This window comes from Salmo trutta, chromosome 5 (genome assembly GCF_901001165.1).
Source record: "Salmo trutta chromosome 5, fSalTru1.1, whole genome shotgun sequence".
Taxonomy (NCBI): domain Eukaryota; kingdom Metazoa; phylum Chordata; class Actinopteri; order Salmoniformes; family Salmonidae; genus Salmo; species Salmo trutta.
In genome coordinates, this window is record NC_042961.1 from 63,218,673 (window position 1) to 63,239,813 (window position 21,141).

Sequence of the window (21,141 nt, forward strand, 5' to 3'; positions counted from 1 at the left end):
AACTTTAGGGTGTTTTCTATCCAAAGCCAATAATTATATGCATATTCTAGTTACTGGGTAGGAGTAGTAACCAGATTAAATCGGGTACGTTTTTATCCGGCCGTGTCAATACTGCCCCCTAGCCCTAACAAGTTAACTCTATTTCTTGAACTACATTGTTGGTTAGGGGCTTGTAAGTAAATATTTCACGGTAAAGGTCTACACCTGTTGTATTCAGCACGTTACAAATAAAATGTTATTTGATTTGATAGCATGGCTTCAGAACTGGAGGTAGAGTAATCTGATCCTAGATCTGTGGCTAGGGACAACTTCTACTATTTAAAGTATCATCCATGTCTGCAGCCAGGGAATGTAATAGATGTATCACAGTGTACAGTATTACACCATTACAACACATGGAGCACTGCCATCTAGTGGACAGATCAGGATACAACACATGGAGCACTGCCATCTAGTGGACAAATCAGGATACAACACATGGAGCACTGCCATCTAGTGGACAGATCAGGATACAACACATGGAGCACTGCCATCTAGTGGACAGATCAGGATACAACACATGGAGCACTGCCATCTAGTGGACAAATCAGGATACAACACATGGAGCACTGCCATCTAGTGGACACAAGGAGCACTGCCATCTAGTGGACAGATCCGGATACAACACATGGAGCACTGCCATCTAGTGGACAGATCAGGATACAACACATGGAGCACTGCCATCTAGTGGACAAATCAGGATACAACACATGGAGCACTGCCATCTAGTGGACAAATTAGGATACAACACATAGAACCTCTAGGTATTGGAAGCTTTATTTGACAAGTTGGCAAACATAAACTGGTGTTGCTCAAGATAAACACACAAAACGACATTATAGAAAAATGGTTCCAGTCAGTGGTGTCTGTATGTTCTCATGATAAACTAACTCTAACTCTGTTGATGGAGGTCAAGGCTGCAGCGTCTAAAGAGAAGTACATGATAAACTGACTCTAACTCTGTTGTGGAAACTTCACACCTCTCTGTTGCTGATACTGTTGACGGCGGTCAAGGTCGCAGCGTCTAAAGATAATTCTGTTGGTCACAAAAAGGGAAGGAGGGAGAGAGAATATAAGAGAAAGGAGAAGTAAAGAGATGGACTGACAGGGTTGTGGTTATTCACCGCTGCTGAAGAGAGCATCTTTTTCCACCCACCATTTTTCCAACAATTGTTTAAAGCCAGATTATTTCACTTATAACTCACTGTATCACAATTCCAGTGGGTCAGAAGTTTACATACACTAAGTTGACTGTGCCTTTAAACAGCTTGGAAAATTCCAGAAAAATGATGTCATGGCTTTAGAAGCTTCTGATAGGCTAATTGACATAATTTGAGTCAATTGGAGGTGTACCTGTGGATGTATTTCAAGGCCTACCTTCAAACTCAGTGCCTCTATGCTTGACGTCATGGGAAAAAATAAATAAATCAGCCAAGACCTCAGAAACCAAATTGTAGACCTCCACAAGTCTGGTTCATCCTTGGGGGCAATTTCCAAACACCTGAAGGTACCACGCTCATCTGTACAAACAATAGTAAGCAAGTATAAACACCATGGGACCAAGCAGCCGTCATACAGCTCAGGAAGGAGACGCGTTCTGTTTCCTAAAGATTACTTTGGTGCAAAAAGTGCAAATCAATCCCAGAACAACAACAAAGGACCTTGTGAAGATGCTGGAGGAAACAGGTACAAAAGTATCTATATCCACAGTAAAACGAGTCTTATATCAACATAACCTGAAAGGCCGCTCAGCAAGGAAGAAGCCACTGCTCCAAAACCGCCATAAAAAGTCAGACTACGGTTTGCAACTGCACATGGGGACAAAGATCATACTTTTTGGAGAAATGTCCTCTGGTCTGATGAAACAAAAATAGAACTGTTTGGCCATAATGACCATCGTTATGTTTGGAGGAAAAAGGGGGAGGCTTGCAAGCCAAAGAACACCATCCATCCCAACCATGAAGCACGGGGGTGGCAGCATCATGTCGTGGGGGTGCTTAGCTGCAGGAGGGACTGGTGCACTTCACAAAATAGATGGCATCATTAGGAATGAAAATGATGTGGATATATTGAAGCAACATCTCAAGACATCAGTCAGGAAGTTAAAGCTTAGTTGCAAATGGGTCTTCCAAATGGACAATGACCCCAAGCCTACTTCCAAAGTTGTGGCAAAATGGCTTAAAGACAACAAAGTCAAGGTATTGGAGTGGCCATCACAAAAAGCTGACCTCAATCCTATAGAAAATAAGTGGGCAGAACTGAAAAAGCTTGTGCGAGCAAGGAGGCCTACAAACCTGACTCAGTTACAACAGCTCTGTCAGAAGAACATGCTACATAATTCACAACAAACACAACATGCTACATCATTCATAGCAAACACAACATGCTACATCATTCATAACACAACATGCTACATCATTATTAACAAACACAACATGCTACACCCTTCATAACACAACATGATACATCATTCATAACGAACACAACATGCTACATCATTCATAACGAACGCAACATTCTACATCATTCATAACCCAACATGCCCCATCATTCAAAACACAACATGCTACATCATTCATAACACAACATGCTACATCATTCATAACAAACACAACATGCTACATCATTCAAAACAAACACAACACGCTACATCACTAATAACAAACACAACATGCTACATCATTCATAACAAACACATCATGCTACACCATTCAATAAAAACACAACATGCTACATCATTCATAACAAACGCAACACGCTACATGGTTCATAACACAACATGATACATCATTCATAACACAACATGCTACATCCTTCATAACAAACACAACATGCTACATCATTCATAACAAACACAACATGCTACATCATTCATAACACAACATGCTACATCATTCATAACAAACACAACATGCTACATCATTCATAACACAACATGCTACATCATTCATAACACAACATGCTACATCATTCATAACACAACATGCTACATCATTCATAACACAACATGGTACATCATTCATAACACAACATGCTACATTATTCATAACAAACACAACATGCTACATCATTCATAACACAACATGCTACATCATTCATAACACAACATGCTACATCATTCATAAGACGACATGCTACATCATTCATAACAAACACAACATACTACATCATTCATAACACAACATGCTCCATCATTCATAACACAATTTGCTACATAATTCATAACATACACAACATGCTACAACATTCAATACAAACACAACATGCTACATCATTCATAACAAACGCAACACGCTACATCATTCATAACACAACATGCTACATCATTCATAACACAACATGCTACATCCTTCATAACAAACACAACATGCTACATCATTCATAACACAACATGCTACATAATTCATAACAAACACAACATGCTACATCAATCATAACACAACGTGCTACATAATTCATAACAAACACAACATGCTACATCATTCATAACACAACATGCTACATCCTTCATAACAAACACAACATGCTACATCATTCATAACAAACACAACATGCTACATCATTCATAACACAACATGCTACATCATTCATAGCAAACACAACATGCTACATCATTCATAACACAACATGCTACATCATTCATAACACAACATGCTACATCATTCATAACACAACATGCTACATCATTCATAACACAACATGCCTCGCTTCGCGTTCTTAGAAAACAATGCAGTATTTTTTTTTTTTTATGTATTATGTCTTTCATTGTTACCCCAGGAACTCTTAAGTCTCATTTCCGGGAAGAACTATTGGGTAAGAGAGAATCACCATCTTACCAACATTACGACCAGGAATACGACTTTCCCAAAGCGGATCCTCTGTTTGGATCACCACCCAGGACAATGGATCGGATCCCAGTAGGCGACCCAAAACAACGACGCCGCAGAAGGGGCAGACAGAGCGGTCTTCTGGTCAGGCTCCGTAGATGGGCACATTGTTCACTGCTCCTGAGTGTACTTCTCGCCAATGTCCAGTCTTGACAACAAGGTAGACGAAATTCGAGCAAGTGTTGCCTTCCAGAGAGACATCAGAGATTGTAACATTCTCTTTTTCACGGAAACATGGCTCACTCAGGATATGTAATCAGAGTCGGTACAGCCACCCGGTTTCTTCACGCATCTTTCCAACAGAAACAAACATCTCTCTGGTAAGAAGAAGGGCGGGGGAGTATGCCTTATGATTAACGAGTCGTGGTGTGATCATAGCAACAAGCAAGTCCTTTTATTCACCTGACCTAGAATTCCTTACAATCAAATGCCGATCGCATTATCAAGAGAATAAGAGAATTCTCTTCAATTATAATCATAGCCGTGTATATCCCCCTCCCAAGCAGACACATCGACAGCCCTGAAAGAACTTCACTGGACTCTATGTAAATGGGAAACCATATATCCTGAGGCTGCATTTATTGTAGCTGGGGATTATAACAAAGCAAATCTGAAATCAAGGCTCCCTAAATTGTATCAGCATATCGAATGCGCGACCCGGGCTGGCAGCATTCTGGATCATTGTTACTCTAACTTCCATGATGCATACAAAGCCCTCCCTCGCCCTCCTTTCGGAAAATCTGACCACTACTCCATTTTGTTGCTTCCAGCCTATAGACAGAAACTAAAACAGGAAATGCCTGTGCTCAGATCTGTTCAACGCTGGTCCGACCAATCGGATTCTACACTTCAAGATTGGTTCGATCACGTGGACTGGGATATGTTCTGGATAGCCTCAGACAACAACATTGATGTATACACTGATTCGGTGAGCGAGTTTATTGGCAACTGCATCAGTGATGTTGTACCCACGGTGACTATTAAAACCTTCCCCAACCAGAAACCGTAGATTGATGGCAGCATTCGCACAAAACTGAAAGCACAAACAACTGCTTTTAATCAGTGCAAGGCGACCGGAAATATGACAGAATACAAACAGTGTAGCTATTCCCTCCACAAGCAATCAAACAAGCTAAGCGTCAGTATAGAGACAAAGTAGAGTCGCAATTCAACGGCTCATACACGAGACGTATGTGGCAGGGTCTACAGTCAATCATGGATTACAAAAAGAAAACCAGCCCCATCGCGTACACCTACGTCTTGCTCCCAGACAAATTAAACAACTTCTTTGCTCGCTTTGAAGACAATACAGTGCCACTGACATGGCCCGCTACCATAACCTGCGGGATCTCCTTTACCGCGGACAACGTGAGTTAAACATTTAAACGTGTTAACCCTCGCAAGCCGGCAGCCCTAGCCGCGTCCTCAGACCATGCGCAGACCAGCTGGCTGGTGTGTTTACAGACATATTCAATCAATCCCTATCCCAGTCTGCTGTTCCCACATGCTTCAAGAGGGCCACCATTGTTCCTGTTCCCAAGAAAGCTAAGGTAACTGAGCTAAACGACTATCGCCCCATAGCATTCACTTCTGTCATTATGAAGTGCTTTGAGAGACTATTCAAGGATCATATCTCCTCCACCTATTGCTTACCACACCAATAGATCCACAAATGACGCAATCACAATCATACTGCACACTGTCCTAACCCATCTGGAAAAGAGGAATACCTATGTAAGAATGCTGTTTACGAATTACAACTCAGCATTTAACACCATAGTAACCTCCAAACTCGTCATTAAGCTTGAGACCCTGGGTCTCGACCCGGCCCTGTGCAACTGGACTTTCTGACGGGCCGCACCCAGGTGGTGAGGGTTGGAAATAACATCTTCAACCCGCTGATCTCCCACACAAACTGGACCTGTTGAAAATACCTGCTTTAATCAGTCAGTTGATTACAAAGACGACATTGAATGTTCCTGAGTGGCCTAGTTACAGTTTTGACTGAAATCGTCTTGAAAATCTATGACTTGAAAATGGCTGTCTAGCAATGATCAACAACCAACTTGACAGATATAGAAGATTTTTTAAAAGAACAATGTACAAATATTGTACCATCCAGGTTTGCAAAGCTCTTAGAGACTTACCCAGAAATACTTACAGCTCTTAGAGACAGAAATACTTACAACTCTTAGGGACAGAAGTACTTACAACTCTTAGGGACAGAAATACTTACAACTCTTAGAGACAGAAATACTTACAGCTCTTAGAGCCTTACCCAGAAATACTTACAGCTGTAATAACTATTCGCTGCCAAATCTGATTCTAACATCAAATCAAATTTGATTTGTCACATGCGCCGAATTCAACAGGTGTAGGTAGACCTTACCATGGAATGCTTACTTACAAGCCCATAACCAACAATGCAGTTTAACAAAGACAAAAAAAGAATAAGAAATACAAATAACATTGAAGAGCAGCAGTAAAATAACAATAGAGTGACTATATACAGGGGTACAGAGTTAATGTATTGAATCAGGGGTGTGAATTAGATATTTATGTATTTCATTTTCAATAAATTACATTTCTAAAAACATGTTTTCACTTTGTCATTGTGAGGTATTGTGATGTCATTGTGAGGTATTATGATGTCATTGTGGGGTATTGTGATGTCATTATGGGGTATTGTTGTCACGGCTGTCGTCGGTGAAGGAGGACCAAAACGCAGCAGGTACGTGTATGCTCATCTTGACGTTTATTTAATAACTTTAAAAAATGAACGTACAAAATAACAAAACAAAAAAAAGAACGAACGAACAACTACTAACAGTCTGGCTAGCATAGGCTCAACACAGAACAATCACCCACGAATCCCAAACACAAACACACCCCAATATATGGGACTCTCAATCAAAGGCAGATAGACAACACCTGCCTTCAACTGAGAGTCCCAACCCCAATCAACACAACATAGAAACACACTCACCAGACTACACATAGAAATACATAAACATAGACTATAAACCAAAACCCCGGAAATACTAAATCAAACACCCTTTAAACAAACACACTACCCTGAACCACATAAAACAAATACCCACTGCCATGCCCTGACCAAACTACAAAAACAATTAACCTTATACTGGCCAGGACGTGACAGTACCCCCCCCCTTAAAGGTGCTACCCCAGAAGCACCTTAACAAAAAATAACCCCAAGCAACACCAAAAAATAAAATTCCCCTTTTCTAAAGGGAGGGAAGGGAGGGTGGCTGCCGTCAACGACGGCACTGTGCTACACCCCCCCTCCCCAACCCACCTATTTCTGGAGGTGGCTCCGGCTCAGGCCGTTCCAGGCTGTCTGGGCAGTCTGGCAGCTCGGGACAGTCTGGGCAGTCTGGCAGCTCGGGACAGTCTGGGCAGTCTGGCAGCTCGGGACAGTCTGGGCAGTCTGGCAGCTCGGGACAGTCTGGGCAGTCTGGCAGCTCGGGACAGTCTGGGCAGTCTGGCAACTCGGGACAGTCTGGGCAGTCTGGCAACTCGGGACAGTCTGGGCAGTCTGGCAACTCGGGACAGTCTGGGCAGTCTGGCCACTCCGGCAGTTCAGGGCAGTCTGGCCACTCCGGCAGTTCAGGGCAGTCTGGCCACTCCGGCAGTTCAGGGCAGTCTGGCCACTCCGGCAGTTCAGGGCAGTCTGGCCACTCCGGCAGTTCAGGGCCGTCTGGCCACTCCGGCAGTTCAGGGCCGTCTGGCCACTCCGGCAGTTCAGCGCAGTCTGGCCACTCCGGCAGTTCAGCGCAGTCTGGCCACTCCGGCAGTTCAGCGCAGTCTGGCCACTCCGGCAGTTCAGCGCAGTCTGGCCACTCCGGCAGTTCAGCGCAGTCTGACCACTCCGGCGACTGTTGACTGGCGGGCAGCTCCGACGACTGTTGACTGGCGGACAGCTCCGACGACTGTTGACTGGCGGGCAGCTCCGACGACTGTTGACTGGCGGGCAGCTCCGACGACTGTTGACTGGCGGGCAGCTCCGACGACTGTTGACTGGCGGGCAGCTCCGACGACTGTTGACTGGCGGGCAGCTCCGACGACTGTTGACTGGCGGGCAGCTCCGTCGACTGTTGACTGGCGGGCAGCTCTGACGACTGTTGACTGGCGAGGCTGGGTTTACGCACTTGCAGGCTAGTGCGGGGAGCGGGAACAGGACGAGTCGGACTGGGTTGACGCACTTCCGGGTCCGCACGAGAGACAGGAGCTGGAAACCCAGGGCTATGGAGGCGCACAGCCGGTCTAGATCTTACGTCCTGCACAACCCGCCTTGGCTGGATGGAACTAGTAGCCCTGTACGAGCGGGGTGCTCGTACAGGGCAGACTGGGCTGTGCAGGGGCCTGATGGTAGCCGTGCGTAGAGCGGGAGTTGGGTAGCCTGGTCCTCGGAGGCGTACCGGCGACCAGATGCGCTGCGCAGGCATCCTCCTACCAGGCTGGATGCCCGCTCTAGCACGGCACCTGTGAGGGGCTGGAATAACGCGCACCGGACTGTGCGTGCATATGGGTGAGATAGTGCGCTCCTCAGCGAAACATAGCACTCTCCACCCCATACGCTCCTCCATATAACCACGGGTAGCTGGCTTCCGGCTCTTCCTTTGCCTAGCCAAACTACCCGTGTGCCCCCCCAAAAAATTTCTTGGGGGTGCCTCTCGTGCTTCTCCCTCAGCGCGTCTCTGGCCTCGTACCACCGCCTCTCTGCCTTGGCTGCCTCAATTTCCCACTGCGGGCGGCGATACTCCCCAGCCTGGTGCCAAGGTCCGGCCCCGTCCAGAACTTCCTCCCAAGTCCACTTCTCCCGCCAGTCCAACTCGAACGCCGTCTGCTCCTTCCTCTGCTGCTTGGTCCTTGAGTGGTGGGTGATTCTGTCACGGCTGTCGTCGGTGAAGGAGGACCAAAACGCAGCAGGTACGTGTATGCTCATCTTGACGTTTATTTAATAACTTTCAAAAATGAAGGTACAAAATAACAAAACAAAAAAAAGAACGATCGAACAACTACTAACAGTCTGGCTAGCATAGGCTCAACACAGAACAATCACCCACGAATCACAAACACAAACACACCCCAATATATGGGACTCTCAATCAAAGGCAGATAGACAACACCTGCCTTCAACTGAGAGTCCCAACCCTAATCAACACAACATAGAAACACACTCACCAGACTACACATAGAAATACATAAACATAGACTATAAACCAAAACCCCGGAAATACTAAATCAAACACCCTTTAAACAAACACACTACCCTGAACCACATAAAACAAATACCCTCTGCCACGCCCTGACCAAACTACAAAAACAATTAACCTTATACTGGCCAGGACGTGACAATTGTGATGTCATTGTGAGGTACTGTGATGTCATTATGGGGTATTGTGATGTCATTGTGGGGTATTGTGATGTCATTGTGGGGTATTGTGATGTCATTGTGAGGTATTATGATGTCATTGTGGGGTACTGTGATGTCATTATGGGGTATTGTGATGTCATTGTGGGGTACTGTGATGTCATTATGGGGTATTGTGATGTCATTGTGGGGTATTGTGATGTCATTGTGGGGTATTGTGATGTCATTGTGGGGTATTGTGTGTAGGTGGGTGAGAAATAACATCTATTTAATGCATTCTGAATTCAGGCTGTAACACAACAAAATGTGGAATAAGTCAAGGGGTATGAATACTTTCTGAAGGCACTGTATTTAATTGCAAATAAACAATTATGTTTTAAGTGAGTAGGCATTGGTCTTTAGCCAAAAAAGAAAGGAAATTCACATGACCATCACAATGCCTTCTACACCCATACTCTACCAAGTTTTTCCAGCACACAGCTTTGACCTACTATAGTAGCTATGTTGCTCTATTGTACTTCAAACAATGTGGAGGCAGGTTGCTTAGGATTCAAACATTATCTCTTGGTGCTAATACCCACCAGCCATTTCTAAACCCAGAGGCACAATATCGCAAGACTTCGGGGAATGGTTGTGAAACAGACCAATGAGACCAGGCCGGTTTGGGGTTGGAGAAGTCAAAAAGAGAAGTGAAGCATTCTTCCTGAGTTGTTCATTTTCTAGAAATAGAAAGGCCCAACCTAGATTAGAGACAATGTCTTCAGTAGTGGAACATGTTATTACTCCACTAGATTAGAGACAATGTCTTCAGTAGTGGAACATGTTATTACTCCACTAGATTAGAGACAATGTCTTCAGTAGTGGAACATGTTATTACTCCAACCATACAATGCTGTTGCTCAAGCTAAACACACAATGACATTATAGAAAAATACAATTTCCAATTTCAAATGAACAAACAGAATTTAACAGAGCAGCTCAATATAAAAAAACACATTGAAGCCTTTACATCATTCATCATGTACATAACACTACAACTTTCCTTCTGTTAGTAGTAATGAAGCCTTTACATCATTCATCATGGACATAACACTACAACTTTCCTTCTGTTAGTAGTAATGAAGCCTTTACATCATTCATCATGGACATAACACTACAACTTTCCTTCTGTTAGTAGTAATGAAGCCTTTACAACTGATACTGTCAGCTGGTTCCAGTCAGTGGTGTCTGTATGTTCTCATGATAAACTGACTCTTGTTGTTGATAGTTCCAGTCAGTGGTGTCTGTATGTTCTCATGATAAACTAACTCTAACTCTGTTGATGTGGGTCAAGGCTGCAGCGTCTAAAGAGAAGTACATGATAAACTAACTCTAAGTCTGTTGTGGAAATTTCACACCTCTCTGTTGCTGATACTGTTGGAGGTCAATGCCGCAGTTGGTTACGAAAAGGGAAGGAGGGAGAGAGAATATAAGAGAAAGGAGAAGTAAAGAGATGGACCGACAGGGTTGTGGTTATTCACCGCTGCTGAAGAGAGCATCTTTTTCCACCCACCATGACGTTCTGAATGAACAGGGTCACTAGGTAAAGAGAGAGGAGAGAGAGATGAGTGAGGGACAGAGGAGCTGATCCAGTCTACTGCAGTGAAGACCTCCAACACCACTAGAACATTTATACACCCCAACAGGTCTCAGTGTTTAATGTGTAGTTAGATACATTTATAGACCCCAACAGGTCTCAGTGTTTAATGTGTAGTTAGATACAGTTACACACCCCAATCTGTCTGTGTGTGTGTCTGTGTGCGTCTGTTTCCGGTGTGGCTCAGTTGGTAGAGAATGGCATTTGCAATGCCAGGGTTGTGGGTTTGATTCCCACGGGGGACCAGTACAGGAAAAGAACAATAATGTATCATCTCACTATTGTAAGTCTCTCTGGACAAGAGCTAAATGACCTAAAAATACTTGTGAAATGTGTGACAGAGGAACAGAGGTATCTAACAATGAGTGATATTGTTCACATACAGCTATAACCTCAAACAGACACAGATCTACTGCTCTGATAAGTATATATGTGTGGTGTGGAGACAGCCTCTATTTTTACTAATGCTTTCAGTTGTAAGGACATTTGGCTTGATGACTTTGGGTATTTTGAGCATCATGTTATACTGTTTAAATGTCAGTCAGCAGTGCTGGCCATAACCCTCTTCAAAACAGTTTATCAATTGCATTTCAATTATCCAACCTTCCAATTCTTGAGAAATGTAACAGCCTCTAGAATAGCCTGAGGGGGACCAAGAGCCATGGAGAGGCATCCTTTAGTTACTATGCCCCCAGCCTTTAGTTACTATGCCCCCAGCCTTTAGTTACTATGCCCCTAGCCTTTAGTTACTATGGCCCCAGTCTTTAGTTACTATGTCCCCAGGCTTTAGTTACTATGGCCCCAGCCTTTAGTTACTATGGCCCCAGCCTTTAGTTACTTTGGCCCCAGCCTTTAGTTACTATGCCCCCAGCCTTTAGTTACTATACCCCCAGCCTTTAGTTACTATGCCCCCAGCCTTTAGTTACTATGCCCCCAGCCTTTAGTTACTATGCCCCCAGCCTTTAGTTACTATGCCCCCAGCCTTTAGTTACTATGCCCCCAGCCTTTAGTTACTATACCCCCAGCCTTTAGTTACTATGCCCCCAGCCTTTAGTTACTATACCCCCAGCCTTTAGTTACTATGCCCCCAGCCTTTAGTTACTATGGCCCCAGCCTCTAGTTACTATGGCCCCAGCCTTTAGTTACTATGCCCCCAGCCTTTAGTTACTATGGCCCCAGCCTTTAGTTACTATGGCCCCAGCCTTTAGTTACTATGGCCCCAGCCTTTAGTTACTATGCCCCCAGCCTTTAGTTACTATGCCCCCAGCCTTTAGTTACTATACCCCCAGCCTTTAGTTACTATGACCCCAGCCTTTAGTTACTATACCCCCAGACTTTAGTTACTATGCCCCCAGCCTTTAGTTACTATGGCCCCAGCCTCTAGTTACTATGGCCCCAGCCTTTAGTTACTATGCCCCCAGTCTTTAGTTACTATGCCCCCAGCCTTTAGTTACTATTCCCCCTTGCCTTTAGTTACTATGCCCCCAGCCTTTAGTTACTATGCCCCCAGCCTTTAGTTACTATGCCCCCAGTCTTTAGTTACTATGCCCCCAGCCTTTAGTTACTATGCCCCCAGCCTTTAGTTACTATGCCCCCAGCCTTTAGTTACTATGGCCCCAGCCTTTAGTTACTATGCCCCCAGCCTTTAGTTACTATGCCCCCAGCCTTTAGTTACTATGCCCCCAGTCTTTAGTTACTATGGCCCCAGCCTTTAGTTTCTATTCCCCCAGCCTTTAGTTACTATATCCCCAGCCTTTAGTTACTATGGCCCCAGCCTTTAGTTACTATGGCCCCAGCCTTTAGTTACTATGGCCCCAGCCTTTAGTTACTATTCCCCCAGCCTTTAGTTACTATGCCCCCAGCCTTTAGTTACTATGCCCCCAGCCTTTAGTTACTATGCCCCCAGCCTTTAGTTACTATGCCCCCAGCCTTTAGTTACTATGCCCCCAGGCTTTAGTTACTATGCCCCCAGCCTTTAGTTACTATGCCCCCAGTCTTTAGTTACTATGGGCCCCCAGCATTTAGTTACTATGCCCCCAGTCTTTAGTTACTATGCCCCCAGCCTTTAGTTACTATGGGCCCCCAGCCTTTAGTTACTATGCCCCCAGCCTTTAGTTACTATGGCCCCAGCCTTTAGTTACTATGTCCCCAGCCTCTAGTTACTATGCCCCCAGCCTCTAGTTACTATGTCCCCAGCCTTTAGTTACTATGTCCCCAGCCTCTAGTTACTATGCCCCCAGCCTCTAGTTACTATGCCCCCAGCCTTTAGTTACTATGCCCCATAGTTACTATGCCCCCAGACTTTAGTTACTATGGCCCCAGCCTTTAGTTACTATGTCCCCAGCCTTTAGTTACTATGCCCCCAGCCTTTAGTTACTATGCCCCCAGCTTTTAGTTACTATGCCCCCAGCCTTTAGATACTATGGCCCCCAGCCTTTAGTTACTATGCCCCCAGCCTTTAGTTACTATGCCCCCAGCCTTTAGTTACTATGGCCCCAGCCTTTAGTTACTATGGCCCCAGCCTTTAGTTACTATGGCCCCAGCCTTTAGTTACTATGGCCCCAGCCTTTAGTTACTATGGCCCCAGCCTTTAGTTACTATGCCCCCAGCCTTTAGTTACTATGCCCCCAGCCTTTAGTTACTATACCCCCAGCCTTTAGTTACTATGACCCCAGCCTTTAGTTACTATACCCCCAGCCTTTAGTTACTATGCCCCCAGCCTTTAGTTACTATGGCCCCAGCCTCTAGTTACTATGGCCCCAGCCTTTAGTTACTATGCCCCCAGCCTTTAGTTACTATGCCCCCAGCCTTTAGTTACTATTCCCCCTTGCCTTTAGTTACTATGCCCCCAGCCTTTAGTTACTATGCCCCCAGCCTTTAGTTACTATGCCCCCAGTCTTTAGTTACTATGCCCCCAGCCTTTAGTTACTATGCCCCCAGCCTTTAGTTACTATGCCCCCAGCCTTTAGTTACTATGGCCCCAGCCTTTAGTTACTATGCCCCCAGCCTTTAGTTACTATGCCCCCAGCCTTTAGTTACTATGCCCCCAGCCTTTAGTTACTATGGCCCCAGCCTTTAGTTACTATTCCCCCAGCCTTTAGTTACTATATCCCCATCCTTTAGTTACTATGGCCCCAGCCTTTAGTTACTATGGCCCCAGCCTTTAGTTACTATGGCCCCAGCCTTTAGTTACTATTCCCCCAGCCTTTAGTTACTATGCCCCCAGCCTTTAGTTACTATGCCCCCAGCCTTTAGTTACTATGCCCCCAGCCTTTAGTTACTATGCCCCCAGCCTTTAGTTACTATGCCCCCAGGCTTTAGTTACTATGCCCCCAGCCTTTAGTTACTATGCCCCCAGTCTTTAGTTACTATGGGCCCCCAGCCTTTAGTTACTATGCCCCCAGTCTTTAGTTACTATGCCCCCAGCCTTTAGTTACTATGGGCCCCCAGCCTTTAGTTACTATGCCCCCAGCCTTTAGTTACTATGGCCCCAGCCTTTAGTTACTATGTCCCCAGCCTCTAGTTACTATGCCCCCAGCCTCTAGTTACTATGTCCCCAGCCTTTAGTTACTATGTCCCCAGCCTCTAGTTACTATGCCCCCAGCCTCTAGTTACTATGCCCCCAGCCTTTAGTTACTATGCCCCATAGTTACTATGCCCCCAGACTTTAGTTACTATGGCCCCAGCCTTTAGTTACTATGTCCCCAGCCTTTAGTTACTATGCCCCCAGCCTTTAGTTACTATGCCCCCAGCCTTTAGTTACTATGCCCCCAGCCTTTAGATACTATGGCCCCCAGCCTTTAGTTACTATGCCCCCAGCCTTTAGTTACTATGCCCCCAGCCTTTAGTTACTATGTCCCCAGCCTTTAGTTACTATGGCCCCAGCCTTTAGTTACTATGCCCCCAGTCTTTAGTTACTATGCCCCCAGCCTTTAGTTACTATGCCCCCAGCCTTTAGTTACTATACCCCCAGCCTTTAGTTATCATGCCCCCAGCCTTTAGTTACTCTGCCCCCAGCCTTTAGTTACTATGCCCCCAGCGTTTAGTTACTCTGCCCCCAGCCTTTAGTTACTATGCCCCCAGCCTTTAGTTACTATGCCCCCAGACTTTAGTTACTATGTCCCCAGCCTTTAGTTACTATGCCCCCAGCCTTTAGTTATTATGCCCCCAGCCTTTAGTTACTATGGCCCCAGCCTTTAGTTACTATGCCCCCAGCCTTTAGTTACTATGCCCCCAGCCTTTAGTTACTATGCCCCCAGCCTTTAGTTATTATGCCCCCAGCCTTTAGTTACTATGGCCCCAGCCTTTAGTTACTATGCCCCCAGACTTTAGTTACTATGTCCCCAGCCTTTAGTTACTATGCCCCCAGCCTTTAGTTATTATGCCCCCAGCCTTTAGTTACTATGGCCCCAGCCTTTAGTTACTATGCCCCCAGCCTTTAGTTACTATGGCCCCAGCCTTTAGTTACTATGCCCCCAGCCTTTAGTTACTATGCCCCCAGCTTTTAGTTACTATGCCCCCAGCCTTTAGTTACTATGCCCCCAGCCTTTAGTTACTATGCCCCCAGCCTTTAGTTACTATGCCCCCAGCCTCTGGAATAACTTGCCAGAGAACCTGATGGGAGCTGAAACTGTGGACATATTTAAAAAAGCTATGAGGCTTTGCTTTTCCTCAGGTTCTTTTTAGTCATTCAGTTTTAATTGTTTTTATTTAGTTTATTATCCTCTTATGTTTGTTGTGTAGTAAATATTTTTGTCACGTCCTGACCAGTAATAGGGATTATTTGTTATTGTAATTTGGTCAGGACGTGGCAGAGGGTATTTGTTTTATGTGGTTCGGGGGTTATGTGTATGTAGAGGGGTGTTGTATTTATGTGTTCCGGGGTTTTTGGTGTATGTTCTTGTTTTGGTATTCTAGGTTTTTCTAGTTTGTGTATTTCTGTGTTGGTCTAGTGTGGCTCTCGATCAGGAACAGCTGTACATCGTTGTTCCTGATTGAGAGTCATATTTAGGGAGCTTGTTTTCACCTGGTTGATTGTGGGTAGTTGTATTTGCACTGCTGTTTGTTTAGCCTGCAAATCTGTTAGCTGTCGTTCTGTTTCCTGTTTTTCCGTTACTCACTTTAAATAATAAAAAAAGTATGAGTATTCACGTACCTTGGTCTAATCCCTACGACAGCCGTGACAATTTTAGTTTACATTTTCATAGTTTTATATATTTTTTCCTGTGAAGCACATTGTGTTGCATTCCATGTCTGAAATGTTCTGTATAAATAACACCTAATTTAATTAGATTTGATCTAAATCTCTCTCTCTTTCACACTGTAACACACAACACAACCTCACAATGCTATATGCTGCAAGCTATTTAATGTCAGATACAAGGCCTCTGGGTAGAGTGGGTTGGGTGTTATACTGACAGATACAAGGCCTCTGGGTATAGTGGGTTGGGTGTTATACTGACAGATACAAGGGAGACAGACAGAGTAGTTCAGAAGAGCTGGTAGAGCATGCTACATCATTCATAACAAACACAACATGCTACATCATTCATAACACAACATGCTACATCATTCATAACAAACACAACATGCTACATCATTCATAACACAACATGCTACATCATTCATAACACAACATGCTACATCATTCATAACAAACACAACATGCTACATCATTCATTACACAACATGGTACTTAATTCATAACAAACACAACAAGCTACGTCATTCATAACACAACATGCTACATCATTCATAACACAACATGATACATCATTATTAACAAACACAACATGCTACATCATTCACAACACAACATGCTACATCATTCCTAACACAACATGATACATCATTATTAACAAACACAACATGCTACATCATTCACAACACAACATGATACATCATTCATAACAAACACAACATGCTACATCATTCATAACACAATATGCTATGTCATTCATCATGTAATATGCTACATCATTCATAACACAACATGATACATCATTCATAACACAACATGCTACATCATTCATAACAAACACAACATGCTACATCATTCATAACACAACATGCTATGTCATTCATCATGTAATATGCTACATCATTCATAACACAACATGATACATCATTCATAACACAACATGCTACATCATTCATAACACAACACGCTACATCATTATTAACAAACACAACATGCTACATCATTCACAACACAACATGCTACATCCTTCATAACACAACATGCTACATCATTCATAACAAACACAACATGCTACATCATTCATAATACAACATGCTATGTCATTCATCATATAACATGCTACATCATTCATAACACAACATGCTACATCGTTCATAACAAACACAACGTACAACATCATTCATGATTGGGTCATCATTGAATATAAGAATTTGTTCTTAACTGACTTGCCTAGGTAAATAAAGGTAAATTAAAACATATTAACATGCTCCATCCATAAAAAATTCATAACATGCTCCATTGCTCATAGACTGTCAGATTGCCTGATGTAACAGTGGCTGAATGAAGGTGTGACCTTCAAGCAAAAATTAAAGCAGGAAGCACCAGCGACTAGATCAATCAAAAAGTGGTCAGATGAAGCTATGCTACAGGACGGTTTTGATAGCACAGACTAGAATATGTTCCGGGATTCCTCCAATGGCATTGATGATGTCCTTCCCACAGTGACTGTATGTACATACCCCAACCAGAAGCCACGGATTACAGGCAGCATCCACACTGAGCTAAAGGCTAGAGTGGCCGCTTTCAAGAAGCGGGACTCTAACCTGGAAGCTTACAAGAAATCCCGCTATGCCTTCCGACGAACCATCAAAAAGGCAAAGAGGCAATACAGGACTAAGATCGAGTTGTACTACACCAGCTCTGACGCTCGTTGGATGTGGCAGGGCCTGCAAACCATTACAGACTACAAAGGGAAGCACAGCTGAAAGCTGCCCAGTGACACCAGCCTACTGGACGACCGAAACTACTTCTATGCTCGCTTCGAGGCAAAAAACACTAAAACATGCATAAGAGCACCAGCTGTACCGGAAGACTGTGTGATCACGCTTTCCGCAGGCGATGTGAGTAAGACCTTCAAACAGGTCAACATTCACAAGGCCACAGGGCCAGATGGATTACCAGGATGTGTACTGCGAGCATGCGCTGACCAACTAGCAAGTGTCTTTACTGACATTTTCAACCTCTGAGTCTGTAATACCATCATGTTTGGGACGCAATCGTCCCACTCACCGTGCAGCCAGTGAAAAATCAGAGCGCCAAATTCAAAAACAACAAAATGTCATAATTCAAATTTCTCAAACATACAACTATTTTACACCATTTTATAGATAAACATCTCCTTAATCCAGCCACGTTGTCCGATTTCAAAAAGGCTTTACGGCAAAAGTGGGGGTGGTGATGGAGTGTGACCGCGTTATGTTAGGACAGTACATAGACAAAAAATCACATAGCCATTTTCAATGCAAGGACAAGCGTCACCAAAAGCAGAAAACCAGCTAAAATGATGCACTAACCTTTGGCGATCTTCATCAGATGACACTCCTAGGACATTATGTTAGACAATACATGCATTTTTTGTTCTATCAAGTTCATATTTATATCCAAAAACCCAATTTTACATTGACGCGTGACGTTCAGAAAATGTATTTTCCCCCAAAACTTTCGGTGAATTAGCACAACAATTTACAAAATACTCATTATAAACGTTGATAAAATATTAAACTGTTATTCAAAGAATTATAGATTAACATCTCCTGAATGCAACCACATTGACAGATTTCAAAATAACTTTACTGGGAAAGCACACTTTGCAATAATCTGTGTACTGCGCTCAGAAAAATACATCAGGCAATTACAGATACCCGCCATTTTGGAGTCATCTAAATGCATAAATAGCATTAGAAATATTCACTTACCTTTAATAATTTTCATCAGAAGGCACTTCCAGGGATCCCAGGTCCACAATAAATGTTGTTTTGTTCGATAAAGATCATAATTTATGTCCAAATAACTCCTTGTTGTTAGCGCGTTCAGTAAGCTACTCCAAGTGTAGGAAGCGTGAGGAAAATGTCACGACGAAAAGTAAAAAAACGTTCTCTTTACGTTCGTTCAAACATGTCAAACGTTGTAAAGCATCAATCTTTAGGGCCTTTAGAACGTGAAAATTCACTAATGTTCCAACCGGACGATTCCATCGTCTTGAAAAACGTTTTGGAACACAGCTAACTCTCGCATGAATGCTCGCCAATTAACTGATGTCCTTCCCTGGGTCACCATCTTCCCAGCCTTCCTGTTGGCTCTCTGTTCACCATAGAATCCTCAAACAACTTTCTAAAGACTGTTGACATCTAGTGGAAGCCTTAGGAAGTGCAAAATGAACCCTAACTCAATGTGTGTTTGATTGGCAATGACTTGAAAAAACTACAGGTACCAGATTTTCATTTCCTGGTTGTATTTTTCTCAGGTTTTTGCCTGCCATATGAGTTCTGTTATACTCACAGACACCATTCAAACAGTTTTACAAACTTCAAAGTGTTTTCTATCCAAATCTACTAATAATGCATATTCTAGTTTCTGGGCCAGAGTAGTAACCTGTTTAAATTGGGTACGTTTTTCATCCGGACGTGAAAATACTGCCCCCTAGCCCAGACTTAAGCAGACCACCATAGTGACTGTGGCCAAGAACACTAAACAAACCTGCCTAAATAACTCCATTCCTGCCAGCACTCACGTCTGCAGCCATGAAGTGCTTTGAAAGGCTGGTCATGGCTCACATCAACACCTTCATCCCAGAAACCCTAGACCCACTCGAGTTTGCATACCGCCCCAACAGATCCACAGATGATGCAGTCTCTATTGCACTCCACACTGCCCTTTCCCACCTGGACAAAAGGAACACCTATGTGAGAATGCTGTTCATTGACTACAGCTCAGCATTCAACACCATAGTGCTCTCAAAGCTCATCAATAAGCTAATGACACTGGGACTAAACACCTCCCTCTGCAACTGGATCCTGGACTTCCTGACGGGTCGCCCCCAGGTGTTAAGGGTAGTAACAACACATCCGCCACGTTGTTCCTCAACACGGGGGCCCCTCAGCGGTGCATGCTCAGTCCCCTCCTGTACTCCCTGTTCACTCATGACTGCATTGCCAGGCACGACTCCAACACCATCATTAAATTTGCTGATGACACAACAGTGGTAGGCCTGATCACCGACAACAATGAGACAGCCTATAGGGAGGAGGTCAGAGACCTGGCCGTGTGGTGCCTGGACAACAACCTCTCCCTCAATGTGATCAAGACAAAGGAGATGATTGTGGACTACAGGAAAAAGGAAGACAGAGCACGCCCCCATTCCCATAGAAGGGGCTGCAGTGAAGCAGGTTGAGAGCTTCAAGTTCTAAACAGCTTCTACCCCAAAGCCATAAGACTCCTGAACATCTAGTCAAACGGCTCCCCAGACTATTCACATTGCCCCCCCCCCCTTTCCACACCACTGCCACTCTCTGTTGTCATCTATGCATAGTCACTTTAGTAACTCTACCTTCATGTACATACTACCTCAACTAACCGGTGTCCCCGCACATTGACTCTGTACCGGCACCCCCTGTATATATTGTTATTTTTTACTGCTGCTCTTTAATAACTTGTTACTTTTATCTCATATTCTTTCCGTATTTTCTTGTAACTGCACTGTTGGTTAGGGGCTCGTAAGTAAGCATTTAACTGTAAGGTTGTATTCAGGGAATGTGACATATATAATTTGATTTGTTTGACCTCAGTCTGTACATTAGGGTTAGTGATACAGTGATCTGGACCTACCTCTCTGTACATTAGGGTTAGTGATACAGTGATATGGACCTACCTCAGTCTGTACATTAGGGTTAGTGATACAGTGATCTGGACCTACCTCAGTCTGTTCATTAGGGTTAGTGATACAGTGATATGGACCTACCTCAGTCTGTACATTAGGGTTAGTGATACAGTGATCTGGACCTACCTCAGTCTGTACATTAGGGTTAGTGATACAGTGATCTGGACCTACCTCAGTCTGTACATTAGGGTTAGTGATACAGTGATCTGGACCTACCTCAGTCTGTACATTACTTCCCTGGGTCCAGATACAGCTCTACCTAAAGGA